Below are 21,682 nucleotides of genomic sequence, written 5' to 3'. Positions count from 1 at the left end.
GGTAATTGTTCACTCTTCCCTGTGGGATCGACCCGATATATACCCTAAACTACTAGTTGATCTGTATACTTGCAGTGAACGGGTGTAATTCGGTATTTTTTAGCTTGCACGTATGTAAAATACCCGTCAGTAATAGTACAAATCAATTGCAATATGAATTGTAAACATAATTTTCTGCCCAATTGACTTAATGAGGGCCTTTAGATAAATGGTTTAATTTTGGATAGTAAGCTAATTTAAAATAACCTTTTACGTGTTGAAGAATGAACTTAATCAAGTTATTGCAGCACAACAATTTGCAGCGAATCCTTGTTTATGTTATCCATGGCTAATTTTATAAGTAACAATTTTTTTTATCACATAGCAATTTCTCTGTAGTCCTGTTTGGGTGATATTAGGAAAAATGTGAAGTCCAATTTGCCATCTTTGATTTTTGTTTAGTAGCTTTTTTTGTTGCTTTTTTAATGTGTGTAAAGCCTTAATAAATAATTTACTTTTAAGAGACTATTGAGGAGAAAAATCCTTCGTTAGTTTTTGGCTTTATAAGCTTCATAGGAGGATATGTTATAAGTCAAATCATGGAAAGCTGGTAATATATTTGCTTTGTCTCTAGTAGAACATATAGAAAATAAATAAGTTACTGACATTACTAATACTTTAATAGCTAACTTTTGAGTTCATTTGGGATATTGTTCTTGTTATAACAATTCTTCACCTTCTTTACTCTTTTCTTTACTAAGTTCCTAATCTTTATTTGAGTTTGTGATAAGTAAATCTAAGATTTTTTTTTTCTTTCCAAAATGCTTGTTACTTTCCATTGTCATACTACTTTATGCAGACAAATGCTACTGTATCATTTTGTGCAAGATTCACAGCTACTAAGTGGACTCAAGAAAGATGAAGATAAAGCTGCTTTTTTGGCTCGTGAAGTGTTTTGGAAGTTTTAATGACTTTTAGGGTTCAGATGCTTTTTGCATGAACAATTTGGGTTACACAGTACCACTTCTATTGTAGTATTTGTAGGATGATATTGAATTTAAACGTTATATTTTGGTCTTTTGTAGCATAATGGAAGCTTTTAGCTATTAATTAGCAAGACTTTTATGGTTCTTTTGATTTGATGAATTGTTGGATTCCTTTGGTAGTATAATGGATGCTATGGTTCTGATTTGATGTATTGTTGGATTGGTTGCTTTTAGGACAATCGTTTGTATCAAACTTCATAGTGACAATATAACAAAAAGGATATAGTGACGATAAATGTTGTCAGTAATGAACCATTTTTAGTGATGACTCAAAAGAGTTGTGAGTAACCAATCAATACTAACGGCAATTATCAAAAGGGTTTTACTGATGACACTACCACGAGCATCATTGATAAGGTGAAATGTCGTCACTGTATATGTATTTATTATTGAGGAAAATGTTGTCACTAACGAATAACATTTACTGACGACATTTAATATTGTAAATACGTACCTTTACCGACAGAGATTCACTGACGACTTTGTGATGACTTAAATGTTGTCAATGAAACACATTAGTGAGGATTTTTACATTTTCTATGACAATAGTCAATTGTCAATGATGACCAAATTTCTTGTAGTGGTTCCAGATTTGGAGTGCTTAACGAAGTAGTGGATGAGGACATTAACCAAGATGGAACGGATTCAAGGGAACAACTTAAGGAGAAGCTCAACAACGTGCCAAGCCCCCTGCATGGAATAGTTTTCAAGAGTGTCAAGAAAAATATTGGAGGAGTGAAGGGAAAGGACAACCAACTTGACGGTTCCGATAGAAAGGTGCATAGGGGTCAGCAAATTACCATGAAGGTTAGGCTCCCAAAAACTAGCAAAGTGCTTGTATTTTTGAAGAGAGGTGAAGAACCCATGAAAGGGAGTCCAAAAGTGGGAGACATTTTGAGGGAGGCATCACCTTCTTATCCGGAGTAATGCTAAGGGATCCAATAGACTACGAAGATATACTAGACCGATCGGGAGTAGTAGAGAGAGGCACAGGAGCAAAGGATGTAGATCCGGGAGACCTTTCAAAGGTTCATTAGAAGAAGAAACATGTGACTCATTTGAAAGAGTTAGCACCTCTATATCGTTACTGGAAGGAGCAATAAACTTGGGTGGTGAGAGCCAAGGAGCAGGGGCGGAAGACGCTGAGATAGGAGAGGCTAAGCTAGCCGACAAAGAGAAGGGATACCAAGTCAATTAATAATTATTATGGTTAGTTTAAAAATCTTGACTTGGAACTGCAGGGGAGTAGCAAATTGACAGTTCTGGAGGAATCTAAAAGACTTGCAACTTTAGCATAGACCCGATATTTTGATTCTGATGGAAACTAGAACACGTAGTGAGAAGGCTGAAAAAATACTGAGCAGTTTCAGTTATGATAGGGAAAGTTGTGTGGAAGAAAAAGTTTTCTCTGAGGGCATATGGATGTTTTGGAGTAGCTCTGAAGTAGAAATAGAAATTTGGAGTACCAACTGGCAGTTTATACATGCACTGGTAAAGTGCAACTCTGAACAAGAGTGGCTATTATCCGCAGTGTATGCCTCACCTGAAGAAGAGCTGCGTAAAGAGCTGTGGAAATATTTTAAGTTAATAGGGCCTCAGATTAAATTTCCATGGCTTATTATTGGAGATCTCAATGAAGTGGTAAGTGCAGAGGAAAAAAGAGGTGGACGGCTGTTCAAGGGAAAGCATGAAAACAGTCTCATAAATTGCATCTGTAGTTGTGAATTAATTGACCTAGGGTTCAGTGGCCCAGCTTTGACATGGAATAACCTTAGGAGAGAAGGGGACAAGAGTGAAGAAGAGACTAAATAGAGGCATATGTAATGACAGGTGGAGAACTCATTTTCCAAGAGTAGCTGACACACACCTTACCCAGGTGCATTCAGATCACCATCCCTTGTTGCTAGAATTGGATGCTAAAGAAAAGAGCATAAACCTTTTCGGTTTGAATTGGCCTGGATGACCCATGAAGGGTTCATGAAGGAAATAGAACAAAGTTGGAGAAAGGATGAGAACTTATTGAAAAGTCTAGGCACACTTGCAGAAAGGCTCAAGAAATGGAATAAGGAAGTCTTCGGAAATATTTTTTAGTGGAAAGGGAGATGTTTGGAAAGATTGGCTGGCATTCAACGAGCACTGGAGCGAAGGGAGTCAATTTATCTGGAGAAGTTAGAGAAAGAACTAGTGAGGGAATACAACGAAATACTAGAACAGGAGGAAAAATTTTGGTAACAAAAGTCTCGCATTTTCTAGCTGAAATGTGGGGACTGGAATATTAGATTTTTTCACTTGTATGCTACTATTAAAAGGAAGAAAGGTACAATACTCAATTTGAAATACAGGGAAGGCACATGACAGATGGACAAAGAAACAATAAAGAGCATTGTGATAGATCATTTTAAGGAGTTTTATAATAAGGAGAGTGGCCCTATATTGTGTTCTGGAGGGGTGAATGGTTTTAAAGTTATCTCCAATTGGCAGAAGAGTTTTTTTATTGCATATAGTGAGTGAACAAGAAGTAAAGAGGGCCTTATTTGATATGAAGGGGTGCAAAGCACCTGGACCAGATGGCATATGCGTGGGCTTCTACCAAAGATGTTGGCTGCAAGTTGGAACTTCTTTGGTGCGATGGGTCCAAGAGGTTTTCAGTAAAAGCGAGCTACCAACAGGGGTGAATGCCACACTTATTTCTCTTATACCAAAGCTGAAAAACCCTAAGACAGTGGCCCATTTGAGACTAATATCTCTTTGTAATGTGAACCACAAGATTGTGTCAAAGATTATTGTTGAAAGACTGAGGCATTTACTAAAGGAATTGGTGGGGTTGGAACAAGCCAGCTTCATTCCTGGACGTCAAACGAGTAATAATATCACATCGTCCAGGAGCTTTTGCACACAATGAGAAGGATACGTGGGAGGAAAGGGGCCATGATTATTAAGGTTGATTTGGAGAAGGCTTATGATAGGATTAGGTGGGATTTCCTTTAACAAACACTGGAAATGGCAGGGTTTCCACCAAACCTTATTAATCTGATAATGAATTGTGTTCAAGTAGAGGCAACATCTATTCTATAGAATAGGGAAAAGTTTGAAGTGTTTACTCCATCTAGAGGACTGAGACAAGGGGATCCCCTCTTGCCTTATTTATTTATATTGTGTATGGAAAGGTTGAGCCATATGATATCCTAAGCGGCACAGGAGAGGAAGTGGAAGGGAATTAGAACTTCAAGAAATGGGCCAAGGATCACGCATTTGTTGTTTGCAGACAACTTCTTCCTATGTGCAGAGGCCACTCCAGAGCAAAGCTAGGTCATCTGCACTATCATGGCCGATTTCTGTAGTATTTCTGGGCAAAAAATCAACATGTCGAAAACAAAGTTCTTCTGCTCACAAAATATGGGACAAAGTGTAGGGAGGGAGATAAGCAAGATAGTTAGGGTGGAGAAAACTAAACTTGAGTAAATACCTAGGTATTCCACTCGTGCATTCAAGAATTAGTAGGAGCATATATATTCCAATGTTGGATTTGATAAGGGCCAAACTTGTGGGATAGAAAAGGAGGAATCTGTCATTTGCAGGAAGGACAACTCTAATAAAGTCAGTGCTCTCAAACTGCAATAATTCCTATGTTAGTCTTGGAGGAAATAGAGAAGTATACAAGGAGTTTCCTTTAGGGAGATAGTGAGAATAGTAGAAAATCCATCATGTGAACTGGGACACTGTAACACAAGCAAAAAATTGAGATGGAATCGAAATTAAAAAACTCAAAAAAAAAATTAATAAGGCACTATTGGCCAAGCTTGCCTAGAAATTAACTAGAGACAATCAGCCACTGTGGGAAAAAGTGATTGAGGGGAAATATTTTAAAAGGACAACAGGAATTCATTCATCAGCCAAAGCTGGAGAATCCCACGTGTGGAAAAGTATTGTCAAAGGTCGTGATCTACTGGAGAAGGGAATCCAATGGAGGATAGGGAATGGAGAAACAATGCAGTTTTGGAAGGATAAATGGGTAGGAGAAACAAAACTTTTGGAGGAAACAAAGAAAGAGATACTGAAGGAGGAGGTAGAGCGAAAAGTGGCGGATTATTGTTGGAAATCAAGTGGCTAAGCTATGGGGACGCTGCAAGAACTGTTAACTCCAGAACAAGTCCTTAAGATAAGCAACTACTATGTTTTTCCAGGGATGGAAAATCCAAATACCCTTTGTTAGAAACCCGAAGCTAATGGGATCTTTACAACTAAATCAGTGTATGAACTGGATTGGGAAGAGGAGGAATTGCATGAAGAAGCATCAGGGTGGGAGAAACTTTGGAAAATGAAGGGACCAGGGAGATGGCAATTTGTAAGACCAAACAGATGGGGAGGAGTTCTTGAATAAACCTTTGCAAGAGTGGCTAGATTAGAATTTGAAGGATGGAAGGATTGGTGTAGGAGAGTTGTTAGAGTGGCAAGTGACATTCCAACATATAGCCTACATGACATGGGCTACCAGAAATACGTTTTATGCTATAAGAGATGCAACTAAAGTAAAGGCTGATCATAGAGCCATTTGTGCGGGGATGGAACAAGCGAAAGCTGCATTGCTAAGGGAAGGAAGTGCCACAAAAAGAGAGGAGAAACGCGTTAGATGGGAAAGACCTCCAGAGGATTGGTGGAAGATGAATGTGGATGGAGCAGCAAATAAAGGGATGCATAGAGCGGGGGCAGATGGAGTTCTTAGGGATAGATGGGGTTGATGGGATTCTGGATTTATAATAAGTGTTGGTTTTACAGATAATATATTAGCAAAGTTATGGGGAATGCTTAAGGGATTGGAGCTGGCGTGGGTTTCAGGACAAAACAAAAATACTAGACACGGATTCGAAAACTAGAATTGAGTTTGTTAGAGCAGCGGGTAGGGAGTCCCCTTATCACAATATGGTTTTCCAGATCTGGAATTATGTCAATAGGGACTGGGAATGTCATCTTCAGCATGCATGGAGAGAAGCCAATAATTGTGTAGATTGGCTTGCAAAATGGAGAATTAATCAGGTGTCAGGATTGTTGCTCATAACGGACCCGCTTGGAGAACTTAGGGTGTTGTTAGGAATGGATATTGCTGGGGCTGCGACCTTACGTCTAGTGTCGGTTTAAGAGGCTCGGCCTCTCCCCTTGTAAGCAAAAAAAAAAAAGACGTCTCAAAGAAAGGCTACGGCAATTTTAGTAGAAGAACAATCTTAGTTTCTTCCAAATGAAGCAATTAACATTGTCATTCCGGAGAAGCTTTTGTAGATTGTAGCTGGCAGACCAAGAGAAAACCATGATCTTGGATGCCCTATGCAAAAAGTCCCACCGCTTCTACGACTGGACAAGAACAACCAGCAAGACTATGATCCCTTGGTGGTTTCTTTGGAGCCTTATCACTGTGGCAAAGAGAAGCTTCAATCAGCTGAGGACTTCAAATTCATAGCCTTAGAGATGTTCGTTGCTGATAGCGGCCATGATGTATTATTTTCTATTTCAAGGTACTTCAACTTGTGAATGATGCTAGAATTGTTATTTTGAAGATTCTATTAAAAAGTATGATGATGAAACGTTTGCACAACTAGTGCTTCTTGATGCCTGTTTCATTATCAATGACATAATTTCTAGATGCAAAAGTGCCGCAAACTTTTATATCACGCGCTACTATCTTGGTGTCTTGGCATCAACAATTATACTTCGTGACATGTTTTTACTTGAAAATCAAATTCCCTTCTAGCTTCTTAAGTTTCTAATGTGTTTGAGATATGGGAAACAAGAAGATGAAGAGATGCTCAATGAGTTCTTGAATGGGACCGTGTTCGGGAATTATAAGGGAAGTGGAATAGTTAGTAGAGATAAGGACCTATCCCATCATCTTCTGGACGCTTTCTGGCTAGTTCTCGTCTCTAAATCCTGTAAACACAAACCAACCTCTCCAAAATCTAGGGCCAGCAATGACACTGTCTATCTCAATTACTTCAAAATTTTTGGTAGATGCAGCAATATTCACGAGTATATTCGCAATTTGCCATGTTTTCTGCGATGGAGATGATAAAATATTGACAATGATTCTAACACAAAAAAAATATGTTCATTGGTTTCATTCAGCCATGGAGTTGAAGGCCAAGGGAATTCACTTTAGCGCGGCAGTGTTGATTCTTTGAAGGGCATCAAGTTCAAATCAGGTTATTTCTATGCAACACTTGAAGTTCCAATTTGGTTTGTTTCGATTTACACTGAAGTTTTCTTTTTAAATATGATTGCCTATGAAATGTGCCCAAGTACCAACACTGACCGAGCAGTGACAGCATATATTGAGTTTATGAAATCGCTGATCGACAACCCCAAGGACGAGAAAGAACTAACAGAAAAAGGATATTGCTCACAACTTTGGGCAGTGATGAAGAATTGTCGAAGGTTTATGTTAAAGTGACATTGTCCCATATCGCCTTTTCTATAAAGAAACCGTTCCCTTAGTTGCCTATAAATATAGTGGGCTTGTGATGGGATAAGTGCACCAAACCAAGAGAGCTTTAGTGGCTATTTAGACCTTTGAGTCATTAAGTCTTTTGTTTAGTAAAATATTTTGGACTCTCTTGTGTTTTAAATATTAGGTGTTTTTGGATCTAAAACCACTTTTCTAAGGTATTTTTGTACTCTCTTCTTCATAATAAAATATTGCTCCTTCTGGCCCGTGGACGTAGGTCAATTTGGCCGAACCACGTAAATTCCTGTGTTCCTATTTTATTTATTTTTTCTTTGTTATTTATCTTTTTTGGAGTTACCAAAAATCCTTTTGTCAATTTCTTGGAACTAAATCTAACAAACTGGTATCAAAGTTTTTTCGGAGGTTTTGGATTTTGTGGCAACAAGGACAATAATAAAAATTATCGTTGAGAAATTTGACAGGAATATAAATTTCGAGATATGGTAGTTCAAAACAAAGGCCATTTTGGTTCAAAACGGAGCTGATCTAACGCTACAGAAAATTGAGAAAAAATTAGAGGGTGTGACATATGGAACAAGTTTAAGGCCACTGAGGCTTTCGCAAAGGCCATGTGGAACAAGTTTAAGGCCTTGTACATAAAAACGACAGTTGAGAATCGACTTTATTTAAAACAAAGTCTGTATATGATTCGAATGACTTAAGGTACATCTATAGTCTTACATCTTGATAAATTAATTCTATTATTATGGATTTGGAGAATATAGTTTGAAAATTGATGATGAGGATCAGATCCTGTTACTTTTGTGTTCCCTTCCCTAGTCTTTTAAATATTTTTGCGATACTATGATTTATGGAAAAGAAACAATTTCATATTGAAAAATTAAATTTGCATTAAAATCTAAGGAGCAGATAGACAAGGATATTATTGAAAAATTTAGTGGAGGTCAGGCAGAAGGTCTGGTTGTTAGGGGCAGAATTGAGAAAAGAGAATTTGACAGTAGTAGATCTAAATTTAGATTTAAATCCAGACATAGAAATTTGGATTGCAATTATTGTCATAAAATGGAGCACATTATGGCAAATTATTTTAAATTAAAAATTGATTGAAACAAAAGGGAAAACCTGGTGAGAAAAATATTTAAACTATCGAAACTAGTGTTACAGCTAATGAGAATGAAAAAAATATTTTTTTTTTGTGGCTGATGACAAGACAAGGTTTAAAAATGAATGAATTGTATATTCGAAGTGCTCTTATTACATGGTCCCAATAAGGATTTATTTTTCACTTATGAATCTTGTAATGATTGAATTATTTTGATGGGTAATAATACCATTTGTGATATTGTTGGTAAGGGTACAATCCGAATTAAAATACATGATAGTATTGTGACACTACAAGAAAAAAGGTCATTAGTGACAACATTTCTTTGTGACGACAAAAAGTCGTCACAAAATGAGGTTGTCTAGTCACGACTTTGAAGGTTATCACAATTGACTCAAAGCAATTGAGTTTTTAGTGACAACCTTTAATTGTCGTCACAAAACTACGGGCTTGTTTGGCACCCTAGTTTTTTACCAAGTTTTTTAGCTACTAGTTTTTTAACAACTTTTGCTACAGGAACCCCAAAAAACTTTTCAAAGTTTTTTACCTACACACTTCAAAAATTATACACAAAAAATTTCTCAAAAAATTTTCTTCCTCCCTCACCCAACCCACCACACCAGACACCGCCTCCACCACCTCTCCTCGAGCCGATCACCTATTCCGGCGCCGCCGGCAACCTCAAAAAATTTTTTTGAATTTTTGAATCCCTCACCCACAAAAATTTATTATATATATTATATATATTATATATTTATATATTTATTTAAACATATTATAAATATTTTATTTTATTTAAAATATATTTTTATACATTTATATAAATATTATATACCATATAAATTAATATTAATATAAATATGTAATTATACATTTATATAAATATTATATATTATATATTTAATATATATAATACATATTATATATATTACACATTTATGTATATATATTTATGTATATTTATATACAATTATATTATGTATTATGTATAACATAATACATTTATACATAATATTAACACACAATATTAATTATACATTTATACATAATACTAATATATTTATACATTTATATTAATTATATTAATACATTTATACATAATATTATATATTTATACATTTATAACATATTAATTTATATATTTATATAATATTCATTTATAATAATATACAATTATTACATTTGTAAATATATTTATATTATGTATTATATATAATATAATACATTTATATATTTTTATATAACTATATAAATATATTTATTTATAAATGTATTATAAATGCATAAATATATATAAATATTTAAACAATAAAAATTATAACTTATAAACAATATTAATTATACATTTATACATAATATTAATACATTTATACATTTATATTAATTATATTAATACAGTTATACATAATCATCATATACATTTATAAATTATAATTTATACATTTATATAATATTCATTTATAATATATACATTTATATTAATTATACATTTATACATTTATAAATATATGTATATTATGTATTATATATAATATAATACATTTATATATTTTTATATAAATATATAAATATATTTATTTATAAATATTTATAAATGCATAAATGCATATAAATATTTAAACAATAAAAATTATAAATTATAAACAATATTAATTATACATTTATACATAATATTAATACATTTATACATTTATATTAATTATATTAATACATTTATACATAATCATCATATACATTTATAAATTATAATTTATACATTTATATAATATTCATTTATAATTTATCCATTTATATTAATTATACATTTATACATTTATATTTATTTCTAAATATTTATAAATGCATAAATGTTTAAGAATATAAAAGTATAAAAATTATAAATTATAAAATACTCAAAAATATGTTTTAAAAATACCTCTAAAAATAATCCAAAAAAAGTCTACAGTAACATTTCAAAAACTTCTACAAAAAAGTTTTTCACCTTACAAAAACTTCTACAAAATTTTTTCAAAAACTTCTACAGTGCACTACAGTAAAGTTTTAGACAAACTCCCAAAAAACTCAGGTTCCAAACAGGCCCTACTTCGCGCCATGAGACTTGGAAGGCGCGAGTTTTGCGATAGTGACGACTTGATAAATGTTGTCAGTAATTCTACCACTTTCTTTGATAACTTTTCATTGTTGTCACTGTTTATGTTTACTGACGACCAATTTTTGTGTGAGGACCCGAATTTTTCTCACTTATAAATCTATTTTTATAGTTTAATTAATTATTTGCCCTCCCGTTTTCTTCAAATATTATTTTCTAATCTCTTTAGACCTAATTTCATAAATCTATAGGTTTGTTATATTTTTAAAGTGTCTCATTTCAAAAATTAAATTTTGGAAGCCATTAAGTGAAAATAGTGCACGTGCGTTTGGAACGATAACCGATTTGAGGATACACTGAGCTTGGAAAAAAAAATTTAGAGATACGTACATTAGTATTAAAATAGATATTTTTATATTTAAGTATTCAAGTATTAGTTAGTGAAGTTATCGTTATAAAAATTCTTGGAGATTTCGCCATACCGCATGAAAATTGAAAGTTCACGTATACCGAGGCGGAGCGGTAAATTGGAGATTTGAGAAATTATTTTAGACTATTAAGAGTGAATAATATTAACATGAAAACAAGTGCATTAGAGGTTTAGTGCACAAGTAAAACAAACCCGAGGGGAAACGAGCGCTTACACGCACTCTTCTTAGTTGACTTTTGGAGTATTTTGGGCCACACATTCTTAGGTTTCTCAAGGGAGCCTCACACTAGATCAAAACCCTCCACTTTATCACCTCAAACAGCCGTGCAACTCCAAGGAAAAACAAGACCAAGTTCTTCATTTTTCCTTCATCGATTCTTGCTTCAAATCTCCTCCAAATCACCTCAAATTTTAACTAAACTTTGCTAAACACTTAGTGACCATCTTAAGCTAGAAAAGGGGCTTCATTTCCACGGTTTTCTTGAGCTTCAAAGTGACCAAAAATTCTGATCTAGTCATCAAGAGAGGCAATGAACGATCAACCTCTTAAACCTTTGTATATGAAAGTTATCTAGCACTTATAAGTTCATAATTTCATGTGGGTAGCTTTATTTATATTGAATTCTGTTGTGTGGGCTCTATGAACTCCCACTTTTGATGGAAGGACTGATTTGATGATTGATGATGAAATTAATGGTGGTTTAGTGCTTAAATTAGTGGATTAATGTTGTATTGTTGGTAGAAAATCAAAAGGAGTACTTGGACCAAAAGTGACCATTTTGCCCCTGCTATATTCGAGCACTTTGGTGCAAATTTTTAAGGTTCTAATGGATTTTTTATGTTTTTTATACATTATAGTGAGTGTATAAAAAGTTTCATTGAAAAATAACATGATTTGATTGGTCAAATGTGTTGAATTCCAAAGTTCACCAAATCTGGAAAACTTTCCAGGATTGCCCAGGCAGTCATTTTGTTTCAACTATATCTTTTTACTCGGATGTCGGAATCGAGTGCTGTTTGTGGCACTAGAAACTAGACATCCCCAGATTTCCAATGGTATAAAATACGCGTCATGATTCCACTTGAGCAAACCGTACCACTCATTTGAACTTGACCATTCTGTTTCTCGGGTTCACTGGAAGGCAGAACAGGAACTACAACTTGATGCTCCAATTGGGGCTAGTTGTGGACAGATTTCGAGAATGATTTCTTCTGAGAAATTATAGATTTATGAATGTTTTTTCTAACTCCACCAACCACACTCAATTCTAAGTTGAATTGAGTGAGTTGTGGCCAAAGTTTGAAATTGACTCAGTTATGAAATTCTTCATTTTGAACTGATCCTTAACTAATCTTAGTTTGGGGTTTGTTATCCGAAATTTTTGGTGTTAATCACCTATCAAATGTACCTTGGACACATCTTAGACATTATCTACTAAAATGAACCATGTTTGAGGTGTTTTATTGGTCAAACGTTTTGAAAACGGAAAAACGGAAGTCCAAGGCAGATTTGCCGAGGAACTTCTTGGGAATTTAGTGATTTCGTTAACCAACATTCCAAATGAATTTTCCTACAAAATTTGGTAGAGGAATAGCCCTTATATGGTAAGATAATACTGCCAAATTTGGTGCCATTCCGATTCCATTTCGATGTTCAATCAAAGTCCCAAAGTTGTGAATTAAACCTGGAATTTACTTAATAGTTTCACATTTTCACTAATTTTGAGCTACCATATCTTGGTGTTCAAAACTTCGATTCTTGTTCCACTTGTTTTGCTTTAAACTTTGGTTGTAACTCTAATTTAGTTACAAATTTTGGAGGCTGGTTTGCAACGTGTGAATTTTACCGAATTTCCAAAGTTGCCCAAAAATCAACCTTGAAACTGTCTTGGTATTCTAAAGTAGTAACTTTGAGCCAACTTTTGAATGTCATCCATTTGGAATCATGGAAAAGTGTCTTCTAAAAACTTTTAGCACTTTGGAGCTAGTTACCAACGGTACCAAGTTTTCCAATTTTGGACTTGTAGAGAGTGAGATCTGATTTTTCAAAGTTTGCTTGTTGAATCTGAAATTTCCGAACTTAAAGGAAATTGAGGGTTTCAAACTCTCCATTTTCCTCCGATATTGCTAGACCGTTTTACACTTGATTTCAAAGGTGAAAATCAGATTTCTCTTGTGTTTTTGAATGCCACTTCCGAGCCTCAATTATGAATGACTAAAGCTCAATTTATGAATTCTCCTTAGAGTGAACACTAGTACAATCTTCTCGATAAGTAGGGAATTCTAAGTGATAGTGTATAATAGTTAATGGTTATTTGCTCAGGCGCTCAAGGGGACCTTCAAGAGGAACTCGAAGCAGACGCCTAAACACTTGTTCGAGCACGTACTCACTTGTTGGAATAGGTGAGTGTTCCATATAGGAGTACGTAATTTGAAAAGTCCATGACATGCTTATCCCATGATTATTAAGTGTTAAGTGCTACATGTTAAGTATTTACCACACTCATGCATATTTAAGTAAGGTATACTTGAATTACTCAACATGAAATACTTGAAATGCATATATTTCAATTTCTCGACATGAAATGCTTGAAGGGCATATTTACATGACTACTTGAATTACTCGATAAGAAAAAACTACTTAAAAAGCATATTTACGTGATGTGTTTAAATGATTAATTATACTATGGAAGCATAAGTCGATTGGAGTGAATCTCCTCGACTCTTACATGGTAATAGTGGGACATGGCCAAAGGCAGCCTATTAAAATGATATATGTCTACCAATTAACCGTAATTACTACGGTTAACCGTTTACCATTTACCGTTTACCATTAACCGTGTTTACTTACCGTTTTCTAATTTATTTGACTACTTGCTTACTTGATTACTTGATTACCGTAAATTACATGTTCACATGAAATTATCAAATATTGCTTATGTGTTTATGTGTTAATTGTTGCTAGTAATTGCTCATATGAAATTGTCCACCATTTTAGGGCGAGTGCGTACTTTATCTCACTCGACCTACTCAAATGATAAAATTTTATCATTCATCGATTTACTTGATTACTTGTGCATGTTGTAAGCTCTAAACTGAACTTGGGTCCTGCCCTTAGTTACTGACCTACTTGAGTCAGGATTGGGTTCGGTCGGGTAGGTTGGAACCCCGAGTCACCGTTTCGGTATACTCGAGTACTACCACTGGAGGGATAAGGTGATGGCCAGACAAATCGAGGGGATCCGGAAGTTATAAGGTGCAGATGACCGACATGGTTCCAATGGAATACCGTATCCTTCAATGTGTGTTTATTTTTACCTAATGATAACCGTTTCATGCAAATGTGCTATACTTGTAATGTGCTCAAATTACTCGTAGAATGATAATTGTCTCATGTTCTTATGTCAACGTGCAACTCTGAACCATACATATGGTATGCTCCTTTTACTTGATTTAATAAAACTGCTAGAGTGTCTTGGAACCTCACTGGACTGTATAACTCATTCCACATTGTGGATTTCTTTTACAGGGTTCGAGACTAAGAGTGCCAGAGAATAGTACTAGATTGCTTTCTTTTGAAAATCTTAAGTTGTATTATAGTGGATGGCTGTAGTACATATTTCGTTGGGTTGTATTTAAGCTTGAAAGTTAACTTAATGTAAGTGTGAGATATTTTGGAGTATTTTAATTATGTATTGAAGTGATTTAAAGTATTTCGAGTTTTGAGTATATGGATTGTATCGAATCCTGGTGAGAGTTGGGCAGGCGTCCCGCCGATACCCTTGGGAGAAGTGGGGGCGTCACATTTTGTCAGTAAAATTATAGCGTAGTTAGTGACAACATAATTATCAACACTAACTTGAACATTTCTAATGCATTTATTTAATTGTGAGCCTCAATATTAATTTAATTTTTTTAAAATTTGATGATTTATTAACTATGACTTTATTTAATTGTGAGCCTTAATATTAATTTAATTTTTTTTTTAAATTTGATGATTTATTAAACTAGTCATAGTTACTTAAATATTAATTTAATTTTTTAAAAATTTGATGATTTATTAAACTAGCCATAGTTACTCAATAGGTTTTTAACTAAAAAATATTAATGAAAGTTTCTAGTTAGATGACAGGTTGTCGAAACCTGTGTAATAATAAATACCTGTTCGAACTAAAAGTAATTTCTGTAGGTAGTGGTGAGTAGGGTCGAATCCACAGGGATTGGGAGTAATTGTTTCTTTTCAAATTCACAGTGACAAAGGGGGTGTTTTTATATCAGAGGTGACAATTTAAGCAATTCAACTAAAAGTAAAATAATAAAAATAAAAATAAAATAGCCAACTAGAAATTATATAACAAATTACTAAAATCAATGAGTGATAATTGAGAATCTAGCCAAGAAATAATTTCAATAATGATTCACCTAATTGATCATCGAAACAAAGGCAATTCCAATTATTTACTAATAAATAGGTTATAACTGCCAAACAAGCGATGACAGTCAACCCCTCCTTACTGTGTCAGTGATTAAGGTACGCCCGTTAATCACTGCTCTAATTAGGAAATAATCTTAGGTACGCCCGTAAGATTTAATTTTCCAATTGCCTTACGTATTAGAGGAGCCCTATTCTAACCAAATAACGCACTACCAGGGTTATTTCATATTAGCCCGCGTATCCCCCTAACATGAATCTAATCATACCAGTTGTCACTATTTCAGGACAATTAAACAATTACGGATTTAATGCCCTCCCTGATTGACAATAGGTTACTAAATTAAGTAATTATCCGGATCCAAAACAATTAATTAATTAAACAACCATAAGCACTGCAACCAGGGAATATGCAAATACCAATAAATAAAAGAAAAAGATAAAATTAAATCGATCTCACAATTTTAGGCGACCCAAAGCATCCGTTGCTTCTTGACTAGAAAAAGGGATATAACTCATCTCCAATGCAAAAGACCCATACGAGAATTCAGAAATAATATTCACGGGCATCGTCCTTCGAAATTGGGAATAGCTCCAATTCGTTTAATTGGTGAGAATCTCCTGACATGCGCAGGAGCAACCCACTCAAGGAAAAGAAAAAAAAAACGTCCTAAGAAAAGTCAAAAGCAAAAGCTTAAGTAGTTTTTGTTCCCTTCACACTTTTTTCTATCTAAAGTCCTACTCTAATCCTCCTCCTGTACGGCGGCTCACACCAGAAAAAGAAGACTTTCCGTCCGTTGCCCTCTTCAGCAAAATACCAAAAATGGGCAAAAGTTTTCCTTTTTCAAAAATGCCACTGGGATAAGCTCTATTATTTGGACTCCTTTCCTGTCAAATTGGCACTTGTTATCATATTTTCGTTCTACTCCCTGAAATAAATGTAAAATACTAAAAATTAGTAGAATCCAACAATTAACCCACATCAAGTCAGGTAATAGGGGAAATTAATAATAAAATAAATGATAAAATTGCAACCTATCATTAGAACAACTATATAAACTATTACAACTTGAGAAAGAGTATATTTACCAGTTCTTTGAATTTAGCAAAAATTTTTCATCCATTATAATTTTTTGATAAATATGTTAAGAAGTAGTGATTAGAAATACATTAGTAAATTTAAATAAAATTTGAAGCTAAAAATTCACTTGGATTGTCTTGAATCAGTAGTACCAGAAATTTGTTCAAACTAAAAATGAAAAAAAGTGGCGCGGGTACCATAGAACCACTCTTACTCCCTATATCCAAATGTCTTTAGTACTCTTCAGACTCTCAATCCTTTAGTCAACTCCTTTATTCTCAAGCCCATTTATTCATTTTCCAAAACCTAGCAGCAACGGAGGCAGGCAGGCAGGCAGCCGCCGTCATCAAAGATGCAGATATTCATGAAAACCCTGATACGGAAAACCATCACCCTTGAGGTGGAGTCTTCTGGCACCATCGATAATGTCAAGGCCAAAATCCAGGACAAGGAGGGCAATCCCCCAGACCAGCAGTGCCTCATCTTCACCGACACCAGTGCCTCATCTTGTTTCCCTAATTTTTTCCAAATTAATTTGGCTAAATTTTTTCCCCAAGTATTTTTTTGCAAAATTTTTTGGTGGCTAGTTTGAGCCATGGATTTAATCATCTCTTTCTATAAAATTTTGCAAAATTTGCCCTAATTTTTTTGTAATTTTTTTTGTGAAGGAATTCAAGGTAGGGGATGAAGTATTCGGAGACATTCACGTGCACGCTTTGTACCCAAAGGGATGTGTGTCAGAAGGTACTTGCTTCGAAGCCCAAGAATTTGAGTTTTGCCGTGCCAGCTAGCCTTCCTGTTGCCGTTGAGGGATTCTTTTCTTGTGAATGGCGTTGCCTTTAAGAAAACATTCTCATATGCTGGTTTTGAACAGCAACCAAAGAAATTTGTAAATCCCAAGATACTTTTGTTGAATATAGAATTGGAACTGAAATCAGAGAAAGAGAATGCAGAAATAAGGTAGGATATTTTCTGCACTTTTATCCACAGAAGCAATTATTTTCATATTTCGTGTTAAAAATGCATATGTTACTCAGCAAATGTTGTTAACAGGCTTTCAGATCCATTGCAGTATCAGTCAATCTTTGATGAAGAATGGAATATCATTTATGACAAGTTAGATAAATGTGTGAAAAGTGGGGCTAAAATCATTTTATCTCGGCTGGCTATTGGTGACCTAGCAACACAGGTAATGCTTGCTTAATTATTTAATGATTAAATTTTCATGTGGGCAAACAAATTTCTGGGTTTCTTTAGTGCTACATGGGCTTGTCCCTATGTGCAAAGCTGCTGCTGTTTTAAATTGGGGTTTGCTTTATGTATAGAACTTTAAATTTCCTATTGAACATCTATAGAAAATTAAATTTATTAATTAGATTTGAAGTATGGCATTTCTTCCCTGCGCAGCGTGAGAAGTAGGGCTATACTTTATTGATTATATTTTATCTCAAGCTCTACTTCAGTTTTGTTTATGCATAGGACTGTTTTCTGCATTTTGCAGAACAACTTATGTTTAGTATCATCATGAGCTCTATTGATCCTATTGGCTTTCATCAGTATTTTGCAAATCGGGATGTATTCTGTGCTGGTCGTGTTACCGAGGAGGATCTGCATCGGGTGGCTGCTGCAACTGGTGGAACTATACAGACCACAGTGAATAATGTTATTGATAAGGTACAATTCTGTTTTTCTGTTTTGGACATAATTTACGCTCTTCATTTATTTTCAGAACTAGTGAAATATGCTATATTTATTGCTTTATTCTTATTCAGAAAATTGTACGTTTTAAATCCATCTGTTGTATGTCTTGATCCCACAAAAAGTTGCAGGGGAAGGGGTTGGTTGCTGCCAATCCTATTGCTATGTTGCTACGCCAAGATTGGCTAACGGTTAGTTGAGGAGCTAAAGAAATGGGGAGGCAGAATGTGGGTGGAGTAACAGACTAAAAGCTGGTAGTAGTGTTACTTTGAAGGCTGTGATTAATGTATGAACCTTAAGCCTGGACCTAGCAACTGGTATACTAAACTTTTTGGTTTATCGAGGTAGAAAGATTGAATGCCCATAGTAGTGGTGGTTAACTACCCGATACTTTCTCTATCAAAATCTGTTTTTCATTTTTTTAAATATCTTTTTATTTTTTTTAGCTACATTGCTCTATCAATGTGTGTGTGTGAAACTGCTAGAGAGAGCTTGCTGAAGCTAAGACGGAACAAGAACATTTGAATAATTTAGATGACTGATTAAAAAGTGGCTCCTACATTCTTTGAAGTAAAATATCCATTTACAGCACGAATTTTGGTCATAAGTTTGTTCAGTAAGATTTTGTAATGTTTTTTGTCCTGTAACCTGCTGAGATAGGTTGTTTAAATACCATGAATCTGTGAAGATGGCACTTAAAATGTTTTATCTGGTTGTCTTATCCAGGGTGTGAATAATGAGGAAGAAGAATTTGGGCTGATTTTCATTTTGAGTTTGAATGAGAAACTTTGTTTTCATATTTTGTCTAAGTTACTTTTAAGTATCCAAAAATGAGTGTGAGAATTACATACTTGTTATCATGTCTCTTCAGTATAATCCAAAGTTCTATGTTTTGTCAAGTATGTTAGCCAACAGAATTTTTTTTCCAGATTCAATATTAAATGTGTGTCTCAAAGAAAAATTACTTAGATATTCCTATCAATTGACTTTCTTCTTGATTAATGTGCATGTTAGATTGAGCAGGCTACTGATCTAACGCAATGCTTTGAAAACTAGCCTTCAAATCAGTGAACCTAAAGTAACCAATATTTTTAACTTTAAACTTTCATTTACTTTGGTGCAAGTCTGTCAATTCTGTCTTTTTTCTATTAATAATGGTTCGTTTGTGATTTGTTGTTCTGGAATTAGATAGCTTCAAATATTTTGCAAGAGTTGATCAACATTCATAATGATGCAAAAGTCATATAAGCAATCCAAGATTAGGTCGGAGATGATAAGGTTATCTTTATTGAGCGAACAGTAGTAAAATCCATTTGTTTATTTTTTCCCCTTAATTTCCAATACTTTAAAACATCCTGGTAAAAATTAGATGTATTGGTCAGTTCCAAAGAATTACTGATAATTATTGAGGATCAATAAACAACAAGTGGTAACAGTACTATGCTAAGCCATCCTTGGCAGAGACAGAGAAATGGTTATAACTTTGTATCAATCGCAGAGACAAAGAAATGTTTATGACTTTGTATGAATCAAAATTTCATATTTGGCTAAACCTTAGTAGCAGTTTTAGGTTTGGCTTTTGAATTACTAGATAAATTGAAAAGCAGTTCTGAAGGTTAACCTTTGATTAGAATCATATTGTTTTTGGTTGCTATCTTGTTGCTAGCACTGAAGCTTCCATCAATTTTGATGTTTGACAGGGTGCTATGGTCAGCAATGTTGGGTTTGTTCTCTTTGATATTTACGTAAAAAAAGTTTGCAAAACTTTAGGAAGTTAATGAATTTATACTGTTGGATTAGTACAATCACATTTTTATATCTATACCTAGTTGTTTGTCGGAAGTTCTAAGTGCTTTATCTCTTACTTTACTCTTATTTAGTCACTATCTAGATGACACTTAAAAGAAGTGATTTAGCTTATTTTCTTGCAAATTCTTAAGTTCTCCTTCTTGTATCAAGTTTTTCTTATCACCCAATAATAATTGAAGTACTTTATTGCAGATATGTTGCTCATTATAGACTTTTGGAAGATCAGCAGCAAGAGTTGTTAATTGACTCAAGAACTATAGAGAAAATCTTATGCTCAAGAAATGCTTCAACAACACATTTTTTGGGGATTTGGATTTGTTTTGTAAAATTGTCTTGACTTATATGTGAAATTTGGGCCAAATACCACTTATCAAACTATTTGTATGGTGTTGTTGAACTTGATTATGATGTTCGAATGCTTAAAATGGTATTTTAGCATTTCATAATGTAATGGATGCCTTCATTTGTTAATTGTAAAGCATTGTCTTTTTTTCATTTTTAAGATATAATTTAGCAAGAAAATCATATTTCATGGTGGCAAAGCGTTGTCACTGAATTAAATTTCTCCATTGACAATCACCTATTGTTATGGAATTGAAAACTGTTTAGTGACAACAGAAGTTGTCAGTAATTAGTTTATACTTTTTTTTTTTTTTAGGTGTGTCCCGCAGGGAGTGGACCCCGTAGACTATTCACCACCCTCAGCAACTTGCTGGCAGTAAGGTTCGAACCAGGGACCTGAGGCTCCATTTTCAGCAACTTCAACCACCAGACCAAGCCCCTGAGGGCAGTAATTAGTTTATACTACTTGACACTATGGATTAGTTTTAGTGACGACATTCCTTTGTACATTATTGACAAGATACTATGTCATCACTAAAATTATAACAATTACTGACGACACGAGTTGTCGCAAAATAGTATCATTCACTGATGACTTTTAAGGTTGTCACTGTATACTTTTACCGACGGGCCTTCAGTGACGACTAGAAAGTTGTCAATAAAACTTATCAGTGACGACTTTTTCTTTTTTTATGACGAAAATGGCTTGTCACTAAAAATCAATTTTCTTGTAGTGTGAGGATGCTCACTAATGTTAGACACGTTCCTGATTTGAAAAAGAATCCCATCTCATTGGGCATCCTAAAGGCTCTTGGGTACAAATACACAGTTGAAAATGGTATTATAAAGGTTTCTAAAGGTACTCTCATTATAATGAAAGTTTGCAAAGTTTGTAGTTTATATATTTTACTGGGATCTACTGTCACAAGCTTGACTGTAGTTTCATTATTATCATCTTTGTCTGATTCTGATATCACCAAATTATGGCATATGCATTTGAAACATATGAGCGAGAAAAGTTTGGACATACTAAGCAAAATGGGACTTCTTTGCGGTCAGAGTATTGGATCACTGGAATTTTGTGAATATTATATCTTTGGGAAGCAAAAAAGAGTTAGTTTCAGTTCTTCAGCAATCCATAAGACAAAAGGTACTCTTAATTATGTTCATTCAGATTTATGGGGTCCATCTCGTGTTCCGTCTAAGAGTGGTGCTAGGTT

The 21,682-nt window shown here is 34.3% G+C and overlaps 1 long non-coding RNA gene across 2 annotated transcripts; it reads left to right on the top strand.

The window, feature by feature from the left end:
• The first annotated feature begins 16,886 nt into the window (after positions 1 to 16,886).
• LOC140008008 (uncharacterized) lies at positions 16,887 to 20,591 on the top strand. Of its 2 annotated transcripts, none has more exons than XR_011815425.1 (4): positions 16,887 to 17,573; positions 17,675 to 17,802; positions 18,171 to 18,287; positions 20,313 to 20,591. It is a non-coding gene; the product is annotated as an uncharacterized lncRNA (long non-coding RNA). The 2 variants fall into 2 exon arrangements; XR_011815424.1 differs by having other exon boundaries at positions 17,667 to 17,802.
• The last annotated feature ends 1,091 nt before the right edge of the window (positions 20,592 to 21,682 follow it).

Source organism: Coffea arabica, chromosome 6c (assembly GCF_036785885.1).
Source record: "Coffea arabica cultivar ET-39 chromosome 6c, Coffea Arabica ET-39 HiFi, whole genome shotgun sequence".
Classification (NCBI taxonomy): Eukaryota; Viridiplantae; Streptophyta; class Magnoliopsida; order Gentianales; family Rubiaceae; genus Coffea; species Coffea arabica.
Note: the sequence above shows the minus strand (reverse complement) of the source record. Positions and strands in the feature narration are given on the sequence as shown.